Source organism: Podarcis gaigeae (genome assembly GCF_964106915.1).
Source record: "Podarcis gaigeae genome assembly, chromosome: 3".
Taxonomy (NCBI): Eukaryota; Metazoa; Chordata; class Lepidosauria; order Squamata; family Lacertidae; genus Podarcis; species Podarcis gaigeae.
The window spans coordinates 19404017-19419201 of record NC_139680.1 but is presented as its reverse complement, the minus strand read 5'-3'; the positions used below and the strand labels follow the sequence as shown (position 1 = coordinate 19419201).

General features: G+C 44.4%; 1 long non-coding RNA gene across 1 annotated transcript in view; it reads right to left on the bottom strand.

Moving 5' to 3' along the window:
• Window positions 1-14173, bottom strand: part of LOC310840774 — an 80629-nt gene extending 66456 nt beyond the window's left edge. The window contains exon 1 of the long non-coding RNA XR_014562118.1: window positions 14085-14173. This is a non-coding gene — a long non-coding RNA (uncharacterized lncRNA). The remainder of the gene's footprint in view (window positions 1-14084) is intronic.
• Window positions 14174-15185: the final 1012 nt, after the last annotated feature.

The window sequence follows — 15185 nt, the reverse complement described above, 5'->3', positions numbered from 1 at the left end:
AAAGATTTCCACAATAAAGGACAAAAGTGGAAAGGACCTAACAGAAGCAGAAGACATCAAGAAGAGGTGGCAAGAATACACAGAGGAATTATACCAGAAAGAAATGGATGTCTCGTATACCCCAGGTAGTGTGGTTGCTGACCTTGAGCCAGACATCCTGGAAAGTGAAGTCAAATGGGCCTTAGAAAGCACTGCAAATAACAAGGCCAGTGGAAGTGATGGCATTCCAGCTGAACTATTTAAAATTTTAAAAGATGATGCTGTTAAGGTGCTACACTCAATATGCCAGCAAGTTTGGAAAACTCAGCAGTGGCCAGAGGATTGGAGAAGATCAGTCTACATCCCAATCCCAAAGAAGGGCAGTGCCAAAGAATGCTCCAACTACCGCACAATTGCACTCATTTCACACGCTAGCAAGGTTATGCTTAAAATTCTACAAGGAAGGCTCAAGCAGTATGTGGACCGAGAACTCCCAGAAGTGCAAGCTGGATTTAGAAGAGGCAGAGGAACCAGAGACCAAATTGCAAACATGCGCTGGATTATGGAGAAAGCTAGAGAGTTCCAGAAAGACATCTACTTCTGCTTCATTGACTATGCAAAAGCTTTTGACTGTGTCGACCACGGCAAACTATGGCAAGTTCTTAAAGAAATGGGAGTGCCAGATCACCTCATCTGTCTCCTGAGAAATCTCTATGTGGGACAAGAAGCTACAGTTAGAACTGGATATGGAACAACTGATTGGTTCAAAATTGGGAAAGGAGTACGACAAGGCTGTATTTTGTCTCCCTGCTTATTTAACTTATATGCAGAATTCATCATGCGAAAGGCTGGGCTGGATGAATCCCTAGCCGGAATTAAGATTGCCGGAAGAAATATCAACAACCTCAGATATGCAGATGACACAACCTTGATGGCAGAAAGTGAGGAGGAATTAAAGAACCTTTTAATGAGGGTGAAAGAGGAGAGCGCAAAATATGGCCTGAAGCTCAACATCAAAAAAACGAAGATCATGGCCACTGGTCCCATCACCTCCTGGCAAATAGAAGGGGAAGAAATGGAGGTAGTGAGAGATTTTACTTTCTTGGGCTCAATGATCACTGCAGATGGTGACAGCAGCCACGAAATTAAAAGACGCCTGCTTCTTGGGAGAAGGGCAATGACAGGCCTAGACAGCATCTTGAGAAGTAGAGACATCACCTTGCCAACAAAGGTTCGTATAGTTAAAGCTATGGTTTTCCCAGTAGTGATGTATGGAAGTGAGAGCTGGACCATAAAGAAGGCTGATCGCCGAAGAATTGATGCTTTTGAATTATGGTGCTGGAGGAGACTCTTGAGAGTCCCATGGACTGCAAGAAGATCAAACCTCTCCATACTGAAGGAAATCAACCCTGAGTGCTCACTGGAAGGACAGATTGTGAAGCTGAGGCTCCAGTACTTTGGCCACCTCATGAGAAGAGAAGACTCCCTGGAGAAGACCCTGATGTTGGGAAAGATGGAGGGCACAAGGAGAAGGGGACGGCAGAGGACGAGATGGTTGGATAGTGTTTTCGAGGTTACCAGCATGAGTTTGAGCAAACTGCGGGAGGCAGTGGAGGACAGAGGTGCCTGGCGTTCTCTGGTCCATGGGGTCACGAAGAGTCGGACACGACTAAACGACTAAACAACAACAACAACAATATCCATTACCTATCTAATCTATCTACAGTATCTATCCATACACACACACACCCTTCTGAGTAGACATGTACAGGATTGCAATAGTCAATCTACTATTATAAGCCACAGCCTCTGAGCATTTGATGTATTACATATTGCAATGAGTTACCAAATGATGCAATGCAAATGATGAGTTTGAGCATGTGGCTTTTTTCCCTTTCACCGTCTGATGACAATTTACAACCGATTCCTTCATGCGTGGGATGAGGGCACTTGAGGCTGAGACTTCAAGGTCAAAGGGCATGGCGTTCAGGCAGCAGCTGTCATTTTATAAATGAAACACCCCCATTATTTGAATCTTTCACAAGAAACAATAATGCATTCCTGAAGAGGAATGATCCACAGAAACTAAGAATGCACTGACATTGCTGGGAATATTTCCTGAGTCAACTTTAATTGCTGGAATTGTTTTTATGAATGTCCAGAGGTAACTGGCTTCCATTCTAGACTCAGAGGGTCTTTTCTCTCTTTTTATCTCAGACAGTACTGTTGTCCTGGTGTTTGCTCAATTATACCTAGTACAGTGGTACCTCAGGTTAAGTACTTAATTCATTCCAGAGGTCCATTCTTAACCTGAAACTGTTCTTAACCTGAAGCACCACTTTAGCTAATGGGGCCTCCTGCTGCCGTCACACCGCCGGAGCACGATTTGTGTTCTCATCCTGAAGCAAAGTTCTTAACCTCAGGTAATATTTCTGGGTTAGCGGAGTCTGTAACCTGAAGCGTATGTAACCCGAGGTACCACTGTAGTTCTAGATGCATTCACCTTAACACATGCTAAAGGCATTTGTAAGATGGAAAAGGATTAAGGAAATGTCAAACCAGGGACTCAGCTACATTTGTAAAAAAAAAAAAACCCAAAAAACCCCACCATGTTTTGAATGCATTATAAACATGCAACAGCAGATGGCACTGTAGAGCACAAAACTTTTCTATGCGATTTTACATAGAGGTTCTTTTTCTTATATTATAACAATTAAATTTATGACTTATTTATAGCGGGAGTCCCCCCCGCTAATTTCAGGGAAGTGGCAGGAGGTGAAAAACAGAGGTTGGAAAAAAGGTTGACCCTACACATTTAACGCCCCAAAGAATCCTGGGAACTGTAGTTTGTTAAGAGTGCTTGAAACTGTGGCTCTGTAAGGAGTAAACTACAATTTAAACTACCCAGAATTCCTGTGTGTGTACTTTAGATAAAGGGACCCCTGACCATTAAATCCAGTCATGGCCGACTCTGGGGTTGCGGTGCTCATCTCGCTTTACTGGCCGAGGGAGCCGGAGTACAGCTTCCGGGTCATGTGGCCAGCATGACTAAGCCGCTTCTGGCAAACCAGAGCAGCGCACGAAAATGCCGTTTACCTTCCCACCAGAGTGGTACCTATTTATCTACTTGCACTTTGACGTGCTTTGGAACTGCTAGGTTGGCAGGAGCAGGGACCAAGCAACAGGAGCTCATCCCGTCATGGGGATTCGAACCGCCAACCTTCTGATCAACAAGCCCTAGGCTCTGTGGTTTAACCCACAGCACCACCCGCGTCCCGTGTACTTTAAATGCACTTTAAATCTATGATGTGGCTATGACTAAGCAGGAGATAAATGTGGGGTGGGCTCACTCATCTTTGGCTCCGGCCCAACCCACTGCTGGCATGCACCCAAAACAGATTGCTCACACTGGCCCTGAAAAAGGGTTATATGAAAATATATTTAGGGCTCATCCATTTAGGCAGTTTAAAGCTGCTCATAATAATTTTTTTCCTACATCCTCTACAATTCAGGAGAACCATTTTTCAAGTTTCCATAGCGGTGTTATGGGCAATCATTTTCGAATGATAATCTACATACATAAATAAAACAAAACAATCCTATAGTGTAGGCATTGGTGTTGAGTTCTTTTACGTATCTTTCACCATTGGCATTCGAAAGCCTTTCCACTGCCGCATCATATTTGAAGCAGAAAGGAGGTGTACTGGGTGGGGGGGGGGACACCTAAGTACTACCTCTGAAACTCCTCCACTCTCAATGGCAAGAAGCCCATTATCCCAATACAGAGGCAGAATAGCAGCAGAATTCCTGCTGGAAGACATTGGCTGGATCCCAGTTCTGAATCTTTATTCTTATTCTCACTTCTATTCCCCCCCCCCCCCCGTTTCTGCACATTGCATATACTTGGCAGACACTGCAAGCTGAGGATTTATTAGAGGTGAAGCAGAGAAAGACAGTCTCCGGGGAGATTAGATTCCCCTTTACTCCTTCGCTTTCCTTATTCCATGAAAAACAATAGAGATTTGTGCCATGTGAGCTTGTAAAAGCCCTCCATTTTACCTGGAGCTTAAAGTCCCAGCTGTCAGGTTTCTCCTTGTTTACCTTGGAGCCTAGCTTCAGGAATAATAATGATAACAAAATTAATTGGAGCAAGCTTGTTTGCCAGCTAGTTAAAAAAAACCAAAAAAACCCCACCCCTACACACACAAACAATTTAAGAGGAACAATTTCTATACTGAAAAATGTAATTATGAGCACAATTACAAATCCTTCAATGTGAGAGTTTTCAGTTGCTGAAATAATAATAACAATACCTCACCCATCTGGGTGGTTTCCAACACAAAATAAAAACATGATAAAACATCAAACATTAAAAACCTCCCAATACAATTGTACCTTGGTTTTTGAATTTAATCCTTTCTGGGAGTCAGTTTGAGTTCGAAAACCAAGGTGTGACTTCCTATTGGCTGCAGGAGCGTCCTGCAGCCAATCGGAAGCCACGGAAGCTGCGCCCGATGTTTAGCTTCCAAAAGTCCTTCAAAAAACGGAACAATCACTTCCGGTTTTTGATCGTTTGGGAGCCGAAACATTCAAGTTCAAAGGCATTCAGCTTCCGAGGTTTCACTGTACAAGGCTGCCTGCAGCTGCCTTCTAAAAGTTGTGTAGTTCTTTATCTCCTTGATAGGTGAGCATTCCACAGGGCGGGCGCCACTACTGAGAAGGCCCTCTGCCTGGTTCCCTGTAACCTTACTTTTTGCAGTGAAGGAACCATCAGAAGGCCCTTGGAGCTGGACCTCAGTGTCCAGGCTGAATGATGGGGGTGGAGACGCTCCTTCGGGTATACTGGGCCAAGGCTGTTTAGGGCTTTAAAGCACCAACACTTTGAATTGTGCTTGAAAGCATACTTGCCTTTGTGGAAAGGAAAGCTATCTTCCAGTCTTCGCCAAAGTCTTTTTGACTGCCACATCTACCAGCCCAAGCCCATTCATGATTATTCATTGGAGATGGCTCATTCACACGTATAAGCCATCCCAATACTAGTGCATTGGTAGACCATGTGGCCTGACAGAACCACACTCCCAACAAGTGGTGTTCTGCAACTCACCTGCATGTGGCCGGGGCAAACTAGTGGCAAGATCAAGGCTGAACAACTGCACTAGAGACAGGACCGAATTGTCTCTGTCAGTGCACCTGCACAAGCTAACCTTGTAGCCATCTTGGCCACTCCAGGTAAACTGCAGGGATGCTGGAGTCAGGAAGTCAGGTGGCTCTGCAGCTATACTTCACCAAACAGGCAACTAGTTTCACCACATGTGTGAACCAACCCTTAGAACATCTTTGCGTCTGGAAAATGCCGCCCCCTAATGTGTTAATATAGCACAGACCTATGGAGGCATATTTTAAGCCAAATGCAGTTTTTAACCAGATGAAGCTTTTCATTCACGGGGAAATGCGAAATACACATGCATACAATTTGTCAGGTTGGAAAATTCTTGACTGAACATCCAAAAGGAAATGGGACACACACACACACAGAGTGCTATTTACTTTTTAAAAAAAAGTTTAGGGGTACAGTGGTACCTCCAGTTACAGACGCTTCAGGTTACATACGCTTCAGGTTACAGACTCCGCTAACCCAGAAATAGTCCCTCGGGTTAAGAACTTTACTTCAGGATGAGTACAGAAATTGCACAACGTCGGCACGGTGGCAGCGGGAAGCCTCATTAGCTAAAATGGTACCTCAGGTTAAGAAGAGTTTCAGGTTAAGAACGGACCTCTGGAACGAATTAAGTTCTTAACCAGAGATACAACTGTACTCTCATTTTGACTCAGGAAAACCACCAATTTATAGTTTAAATCGGGAAAAATAAATACAATAAATGGACAAAAATACAAAGATTCACAAAATGTTTAGGGGTATGCTTACCCCTGTGTCCCCCCAGAAAAAAGCACTGTGTGTGTGTATGAAAGAGTGGTTGATGGCTACAATTTCTGTTTCCTAGCACAGGAAAACAAAGACAATGTTGTTACCACCTGCTGCTTCTAATGATGATAAATTTGTTGTTTGTTTTAGGCAACTGTTGTTTCCTAGAGAAGATGTAGTTCCACCTTTCCCTATTTCTTAAGTGCATGCCACCCCAATCTCCAAGCAGTGCAAGATCCCAGGTGTGATGGCCTGGGAATCCGATTCAGAGGCTGAACCGGAGGAATCTCAGCCTGCACAGGAGTCCCCGCCTCCAGGGCCGGCTGAACTGGGGCAGGGCCTTGATTCTGAAGCGCCTGCACCTGTGCCAGATCCTCAGGAGCAGGCACCAGGTGAATCTACTCTGGCTCCGAAGGTGGTTGAGGACTCAGTGCCTACAGGTGAGTCTCCCACTGGGTCCAGTAACCCTTCAGCCTCTCCTGAACTGCAGAGGCTCAGGGCAGAGAGGCGAAGGGAACTGGTTTCTCCCAGGAGGAGTGCTCGCCTTAAGGCCAGAAGAGGCGGGTCTCCTGGGGGCCGGGGCCGCCCCTGGCCTCAGAGAAGATAAAGGCCAGTCAGCGGGAGCAACGTCATTGATGAGCTGTTTCGGCCAGCATCCAGTCCTGTTCCCCCAGAGTTCCTGTCCTTGCCCGGCTTCTCGCTGTGGACCCCGCTTCACCCAAGGAGGACTGTCTGCCGACCCTCAACTCAGGCCCTGGACCTCGCCCCACGTTAACCTCCCCCCTGGACCAGCACACCAGGGGTCCCAGGAATTTACCCAGGAATTGTGCCTCCTTCAGAATGAGGCACAGCAGAGATTGTGGTGTCTTTATGATATGGGGTTTATTTACACACACCCACACACACACCCACACACACCATGAGCCTATGATGGAGGGGTTCACAGCATTAACATCCCAAGAGGGTCTAGTTTCTCCTATACCTACAGTTTTGGATTCAAAGCAGAGTTCTGACATGGCGTTCTCTCTTTCTTTCTCTCTCTTTTTGCTGCTTTGCTTCAAGATCACATCACACCTTTCAACTCTGGCTTTTGTCTTTTTCACCATCCTCAAACTGAGAGAGGGGTCCCACACATTGTCTCCTGCAGAGTCCCTTCCTTTGCACCTCACCAGGAGGCAGGTTCGGCTATTCCAAGAATTAGAAGCCTTGCTTAGATGTTAACACTTGCTGGGTCCAGGGATTAGAAGGATCTGGCTACAGTTTAACACACACACATACCCATTTCGTAGCAGTATGCTCTCAGCTGAATTTATGCTGTTTACTTGCAGCAGCAGAGTGTAGCTATTTCCATATTCAGCTGAATATAGATTTTGCCGCACCTATTTAATCAGAATTTGTATATATGAAAATGCTTCAAAAGCCTGCAGATGCCGGGCTCCTGAATAATCATGAGGTGAGATTTAGACTCAAGAGGGTTTGTTTTCAGTAGTGAAATTTTCTTTTTTTGGTGGTGGTGGTGGGAGTTACAGATGAGTTTCTCTGTAGCCAGATGAAATCCAGACTGTTAAGATTCACTTCATCCATTCTCGATTTCAATTTATGTATTCGTAACGAAGACTCCCTCAGGACGCGGGTGGCGTTGTGGGTTAAACCACAGAGCCTAGGGCTTGCCGATCAGAAGGTTGGGGGTTCGAATCCCCATGACAGGGTGAGCTCCCGTTGCTCGGTCCCAACTCCTGCCCACTGTTACCGGAAAAATCCGAGGGCTCCCTTGGACAAAAACAAAGACACCAACCAGGATAACTTGGAGCAAAACAGCAGCCTGTAGACTTGGCCTTTATTGAACTGTTGCAACAGGGTGTTCCCCTCACTTGCAGGTGAGAGGAAAGACACAGAAAAATGGTGTGCAAGACCTTATAAAAACTTTTGAAATTCCCATCCTCTAGGTCAAGCCCACCCCCAGAAACATCATGCATGCATTACAGAAAGGAGGGGTTGAGGGAGGAGTTGTGGTGGTAACCTGAGTGTCCTGTCACCTGGCTGGTTCCCTTCTCCCCCCCCCCCCTGAGTCATTTTCTGAAGACAAAAGGTAGTCGCAGTTTCCTGCCCCCTGAGGGAAGATCTGATCATTGTCCTTTGTTCCAGTCCATGCTGAACCACTCCCATATGGAAGTTCTTTGTGATCTTGTCTTCTGTCTAGGACCATCAGGGTTGGCATAGCAACTGGGCAGGGATCCTGTGGATGTGCTGGGATGATGAAAGGATTATGGTGCCCTGTATCAAACCTTCCCCATTTTGTAGTCTTTCCTTCAAGGAGTAAAACAAAAGTGGAACAGTGCAAATCCGATGCATGGTTGATTTTTCTATGAATTTATAACAGAAGTGTGGCGCATGTAGTATGTGAGTGTGAGTGTGTGTGAAGTTTGTACAAACTGAATGATTGTGGTGGGGGGTTCCTGCTACACCACCTAGCAGTCTGAAAGCATGTCAAAGTGCAAGTAGATAAATAGGTAGCACTCCAGCAGGGAGGTAAATGGTGTTTCCGTGCGCTGCTCTGGTTCGCCAGAAGCAGCTTAGTCATGCTGGCCACATGATCCAGAAGCTGTATGCCGGCTCCCTCGGCCCTGCAACCCCAGACCTGTCCACAACTGTACCTAATGGTCAGGGGTCCCTTTACCTTTACTAATGAAGACTCCTATACCTTTACTGGACCAGAAAGATGGCAAATTGCCAAAGAATTGATGCTTTTGAATTATGGTACTGGAGGAGACTCTTGAGAGTCCCACGGACTGCAAGAAGATCAATCGTATCCATTCTTAGGGAAATCAGCCCTGAGTGCTCACTGGAAGGACAGATCGTGAAGCTGAGGCTCCAGTACTTTGGCCACCTCATGAGAAGAGAAGACTCCCTGGAAAAGACCCTGATGTTGGGAAAGATTGAGAGCACAAGAAGAAGGGGACGACAGAGGACGAGATGGTTGGACAGTGTTCTCGAAGCTACAAACATGAGTCTGACCAAATTGCGGGAGGCAGTGGAAGACAGGAGTGCCTGGCGTGCTCTGGTCCATGGGGTCACGAAGAGTAAACAACAACATACCTTTACTAATGAAGACTCCTATACAACCATGGCATGCACTAATTTAAGCTTTTGCTCTGTGGGTGCTTCTAGACAGGTCTTTATTGTTGTCTCTGTGTTCCTCATCCATATATATATATATAAAACTTTTGGATTCATCAATATAGCCTGAGCCTCAAGTGACCACAGTGGCACAGATTGTCTTCCCTCAGCTTCAGCCAGCTTCAGCCAGCGACCCAGCTATGCCCCTATCTGGACAAGGATAGCCTAACTTCTATTGCCTTTGTTCTTGTAAGCTCAAGCTTCAATTACTGCAGTGCATTATAAGTGGGGCTGCCTCTGATGATATTTCAGAATCTGCCGCTAGTGTAGAATTCAGCAGCCGGCTTGCTCATCAGGGCAAGACAGTCTGAGAACACAACACCAATCCTGGCCCAACTCCACCAGCTACCAATTTGTTTCTGGGCCCCATTCAAAGTATATAAAGTGGCTCAGGACCTCAGTCCCCCAAGGACCACCTCTGCCCATATGAACCACCTCAGACCCTGCTATCATCATCTGAGGCCCTTCTTTGTGTGCCTCCAACTAGAGGTTTGGAGGGCGGCAACATGAGAACGGGCCTTTTCAGTAGTGGCTCCTCACTTGTGGAATGCTCTACTCAGAGAGGCTCACCTGGTGCCATTATTATGTATCTTTAGGCACCAAGGAGTAACATGTACAGTATTTGTTGTCAGGCCTTTGGCCTGTAATTATCTAAGGCCTCAGTGAGTGGGTGGGATGTTTTAATACAGCTTTTTAAAAATAAATTTGTTGTTTTAATTTTTCTTTGCCACTTTTAATGTGTCTGTTTGTTTGTCTGTTTTATATTGTAAGTCGCTTTAAGTTTCTTCTGTAAAAAGAAACAAAAATATTTAAATCATCAGAATTGTCATCAAAATGCCAGCCTGGACCCTTCCCTGCACAATTTATTCTGGAATTGCTCATCCCAGCATGGGTGGGTGGGACTAAGTTAAAGTAATATTAGTTTTCACTCTGGTTGTTTTTCTTTCTTTATTTTTGGTCATGGAGATAAAGAGATTATCCCCACCCACACATTCTGTTCCTGCTTGAGGTTTAAGGAATACTGTAAATATTTACCCCCTTATGGTTTAAATTAAACTCTGCTCCAGTTAAAAAGCCTAAATGCATGCCACTTATCACTGAGATCAGTGATAAAAAAATCCCATAACTGTAAATATGGAAGGGGAGCTCATTTTACATATAAAAAACGTCAAAGTGCAAGTGAGTGTTTTTGATTAAAAATAATAATACACTGTATTGGTGAGATTTCAAAATTAACCAAGACAATTTCATCTTCTTTTATTTTCCAGAAAACCATTCTCACCCGTCTCTGGCCCCAATCTGCACTATACATTTAAAGCGGTACCAAAGCAGTCATAGCTTCCCTGCAAAAAATCCTGGGAACTACAGTTTGTTAAGAGTGCTGAGAGTTGTGAGAAAACCCCTGTTCCGCTCACAGAATGGCAATTCCCAGAGTGGTCTGACAGTCCATCCTTCTTTCCAGGAAACTCTGAATTGTGGTCAAATAGGCATCTCCAAAGGAGTCCCCTTAGGAAATTGCAGTCTTCAAGTGATTTACACCATAAATATAACCATAAATACATTGCACCATTATAAATACACACATAAAACAACCTCCTATAGCTGCCACCAGAAGCTTGGACAACAGGCTAGTCACTAAACACAACCACCTCAGTCTATCAAAAGCCTGGGGGGGACAGAAAGACTTCCCCGACACCAAAAACTGCCCATCAGATAAAATGTGGCATTTGTTGCTGAATTTACCGTCCTGAGAATCTGTGAGGCTGTTGCTCTTTTTGAATGAGATTCAATCTTTTGGATGGAATTTGTATTCAGGTTGCACAATTATAATCAACAAGGAGGTCTTGTGCAAACCTGCTTCTCCAAAACCTTGCACTTCTTGTGACAAGGTGACAGAAGAAGGCCCCAGCAGGACATGTCATTTATGGGGTGAACGTAACATTTGCAAATTTCTTCAGCGAGGAGACTCAAAAATATGGTTTTGGGTGTAAGGAATTCAAATCTGCAATTGTTTCTGTGATTGGACGACATTTATCTTGGTATGTCTATGTTTAATGGAGAGACACATAAGCTGCTTTCAGAAAACGAAAGAATTTTAATTCTGGAAATGTCAGGTAATGCTAAATAATAATAATAATAATAAGATTAATATATAATATAACTGCAAGTACCGGTACATGGCAGTCATTCTTATTGATTTCTATGCAATTTTACACATGTTTAACTTACCAAACAAAACTAAATATTAATTTAACCAAAATATCTTTTCAATTCCCAAGTCACATTTCAACTTTTTAGCACTTCTCATTTTTGAAATTTGAAAGTTGAAAAATTCAACGTGCCCTAAATTGTGTGGGAAGTGCAAAATTTGAAGGATGATTGCTGCCTTTGGGGTCTCATGCTATTGTGGAAAGTGTGGATTAGGTAGATTTGTCTATAATTGTGAACTGAATCAAATTTCTCCCTCACCGCTTTGTCTGGGCATTTGGCCTGTGAAGAAGTAAGCAAGAACTGCCAAAATCTCAGAACATTAGAGATGTGGCAGAAATAGACAATAGATTTTGCAAATAGTTTGGCCAAAAACCCTACAAAAAACCTCAAACCACTTTTGTGTCCGGATTTTCATTTTGTGAAATATGCAAAGTAGGGACTCAGCTACATTAGTAAAGAAACAGCGATTTGAGTGCACTATAAACATGCAGCACCAGAGAGCAGGAAATTTTAAAGTGTGATTTCCCATAGTGATTTCTTATTGTTAAAATGATCTAATTTCTGACCAATTTCTCTCTGTAAAGATCCACCCTGGGAGAAGGCTTGGAGATGTGTGTCCATCTTTTGGGGGGGGACCCTATGGGAGCAACCCCCCCTCTCAAAAACAGCTGATGCCAAGTGTCTTTTAAGGTGGACTATTGCAAAACTAGCAGGGACGTGGGTGGCGCTGGGGTCTAAACCACAGAGCCTAGGACTTGCCGATCAGAAGGTAGGCGGTTTGAATCCCTGTGACGGGGTGAGCTCCCGTTGCTCGGTCCCAGCTCCTGCCAACCTAGCAATTTGAAAGCATGCCAGTGCAAGTAGATAAATAGGTACCGCTCCGGCGGGAAGGGAAACGGCATTTCTGTGTGCGGCTCTGGTTCGCCAGAACAGTCATGCTGGCCACATGACCCGGAAGCTGTACGCCAGCTCCCTCGGCCTATAGAGCGAGATGAGCCCGCAACCCCAGAGTCGTCAGTGACTGGACCTAACGGTCAGGGATGCCTTTACCTTTACCTTATTGCAAAACTGGGGTGATGGAGAATGGAATGGAATATTGCAGATGACAGCTGGAAGAGCCCTGAAGAAGAGCACTCCACACTAGCACATTTTGTTGCAGTCCCACCGGTCTGCTAATAGTCGCTATACTGTGTGATGCAGGGCATGGCTGTCTCTTGCAGAAAACGAAGGCTTCCAGCTGAGCAAACATGCAGATGCATTCAGTCACATCTACTGCAGAACCTGGAGAAAGAGCACATTGTGTGCTCTGCTCAGGTCCATTTTATGTAATATTGTCAAGCAGCTGGACACTTTTACTGTGCCAGTAAACTACTGCAGAACAAACCAGAGGCTGATTTGCAGCCTACTTTCTTTTGCTTTGACATGTTGGCTTTCAAAGTAAGCATGTTGCACATTTTTCCTGCGACTGCTGTCAGCAGCCGACAGCAAGCCTTAGCTCTTCGACAAAAGATCATAAAACACCCAGTTTTCTACCCCTTTCTGTGAGTTGCTGTCAAGCTCTGCTGCTAGAAAAACAGCAAGATTTAGCACAGTCTTTTCCATATTGATTTTCTAGCTGCTGGTTGGTTGATTGGTTTTGGTTACCAGGCATAGCTTCCCTTTAGAGATTCAGGCATCCTAACAGTCCCAACTTCCTAGTGGGTAATGGAATTTCATTCATTTATTTAATAAAAATAGATCATTATAATGTACACATTAGCAGCTTAAAAGGCAGCAAGGTCATTTCTCCCCCCCCCCCCAGCATTTCAAGAATTTATTTTTGTTTTGTTTTTGTTTTTCAGATTAAAATTTTACAGTCGCATATCCAACATACAACATAAAAAGAAGATTCCAAGGAATCTCTTGGATTTCCATCCTCCCCTTTTTGGATCTTATTGTTAATCATTTCCTCCTGCATCTTTTATAATAATCCATATCTTTTACATCTCCATTGTGTCCAAAATTCACCATTAAACTACAAGTGATATTCCAATCCTGCCAACGATTTTAATTGCTTACAATGGTTTTTAAGATAAGTTATAAATTTCCCCCATTCTTTATTAAGATTTTGGCTTTCCTGATTTCTGATTCTTCCAGTCATTTTAGTCCTTTTGGCATAATCTGCCATTCTTCTCTGGTAGGAATTTTATCTTCTTTCCATCTCTGGGCCAGTAACACCTGTGCACTCGTGGTCGCATACATAAATAGTCTTTTCTGCTCCATTGGGATTTCAGCACCTAGGATTCCTAAAAAGAAGGCTTTGGTTGTTGTTGTTTTTGGAAAAGGTTACTTTAAACATTTTTTCAACTCGTTATATATCATTTCCCAAGATTCTTTTACTACCTTACATTTCCACCACATATGATAAAAGGTGCCTTCTTTTTCCTTATCAAGTACATTTCTATGCTGCTGTACAGACCGGAAAAGGGATGAGATTGTCTTCACACATTACTTGATTCACTTGCAACTGCTCCAAATTCATCTTCAATGAAGCTGCTATCTGCACATGTGCAACTGCTGTCTCAAAGGTCCACACCTCAGCTTCACTGCTGCTTATGTTTTCAAACTGGTTTGCGGGAAAACGCATGAAACAGAAGTCGTTTTCAAGAAACTGTGGGATACCAATAGATTATGACCAGCATCATGTGTCTTCTACTTCAAACACCAGTGGTGGGGTCACACTGGAGCCAAAGTAGAATAATACAATCATAGAGTTGTAGAGTTGGAAGGGATCACAAGGATCATCTAGTCCAACCCCTTGCAATGCAGGAATCTCAGCTAAAGCATCCATGACAGATGGCCATCCAACCTCTGCTTAAAAACCTCCAAGGAAGGAGAGTCCACAGCCTCCAAGGAAGGAGAGTCCACAACCTCCCGTGGGAGACCATTCCACTGCCGAACAGCTCTTACCATCAGAAAGTTTTTCCTGATGTTTAGTCGGAATCTCCTTTCTTGTAACTTGAAGCCATTGGTTCGAGTCCTGCCCTCTAGAGCAGGAGAAAACAAGCTTGCTCCATCTTCCATGTGATAGCCCTTCAGACATTTGAAGATGGCTATTATCTCTCCTCCTCTCAGTCTCCTCTCTTCCGGGCTAAAAATGCCCAGCTCCTTCAACCGTTCTTCATAAGGCTTGGTTTCCAGACCCTTGATCATCTTGGCTGCCTTCCTCTGCACACATTCCAGCTTGCAGGCATCCTTCCAAAATTGTGGTGCCTAGAACTGGAGACAGAACTTGAGGTGTGGTCTGACCAAGGCAGAATACAGTGGTACCTCGGGTTAAGAACTTAATTCATTCTGGAGGTCCTTTCTTAACCTGAAACTGTTCTTAACCTGAAGCAACACTTTAGCTAATGGGGCCTCCTGCCATCACCACGCCACCACCGCATGATTTCTGTTCTCATCCTGAAGCAAAGTTCTTAACCCGAGGTACTATTTCTGGGTTAGCGGAGTCTGTAACCTGAAGCGTCAGTAACCCAAAGTGTCTGTAACCCGAGGTACCACTGTGGAGTGGTGGTACTATTACATCCCTTGATGTAAATGGCAATGTGTACACAGCCTTAGTGTTGCCTTTATAGAACTCAGCAGGGAGGAGGGTGGGGACAGAATTAGAATAAGTTGACTCTGCCTGTCATTGGCTCTGTCACTGTTGGCCTACTTGCATTCAGTCTCACCAGCCCCAGTGGGCACCAGTCATCAGGGACAACTGTACAGATCTTTTACCCAGTGATTCAGGGAAGGGACTGCAGACCTCCTTCCTTTGTGTCCTGCCTTTGGTCCTAGCTATGAAGTTAGTTTCTTTGTCAATTTTGAGACATGTGCTGGGTGAACGTAGAAGGGTCATTTATATATAAATGAT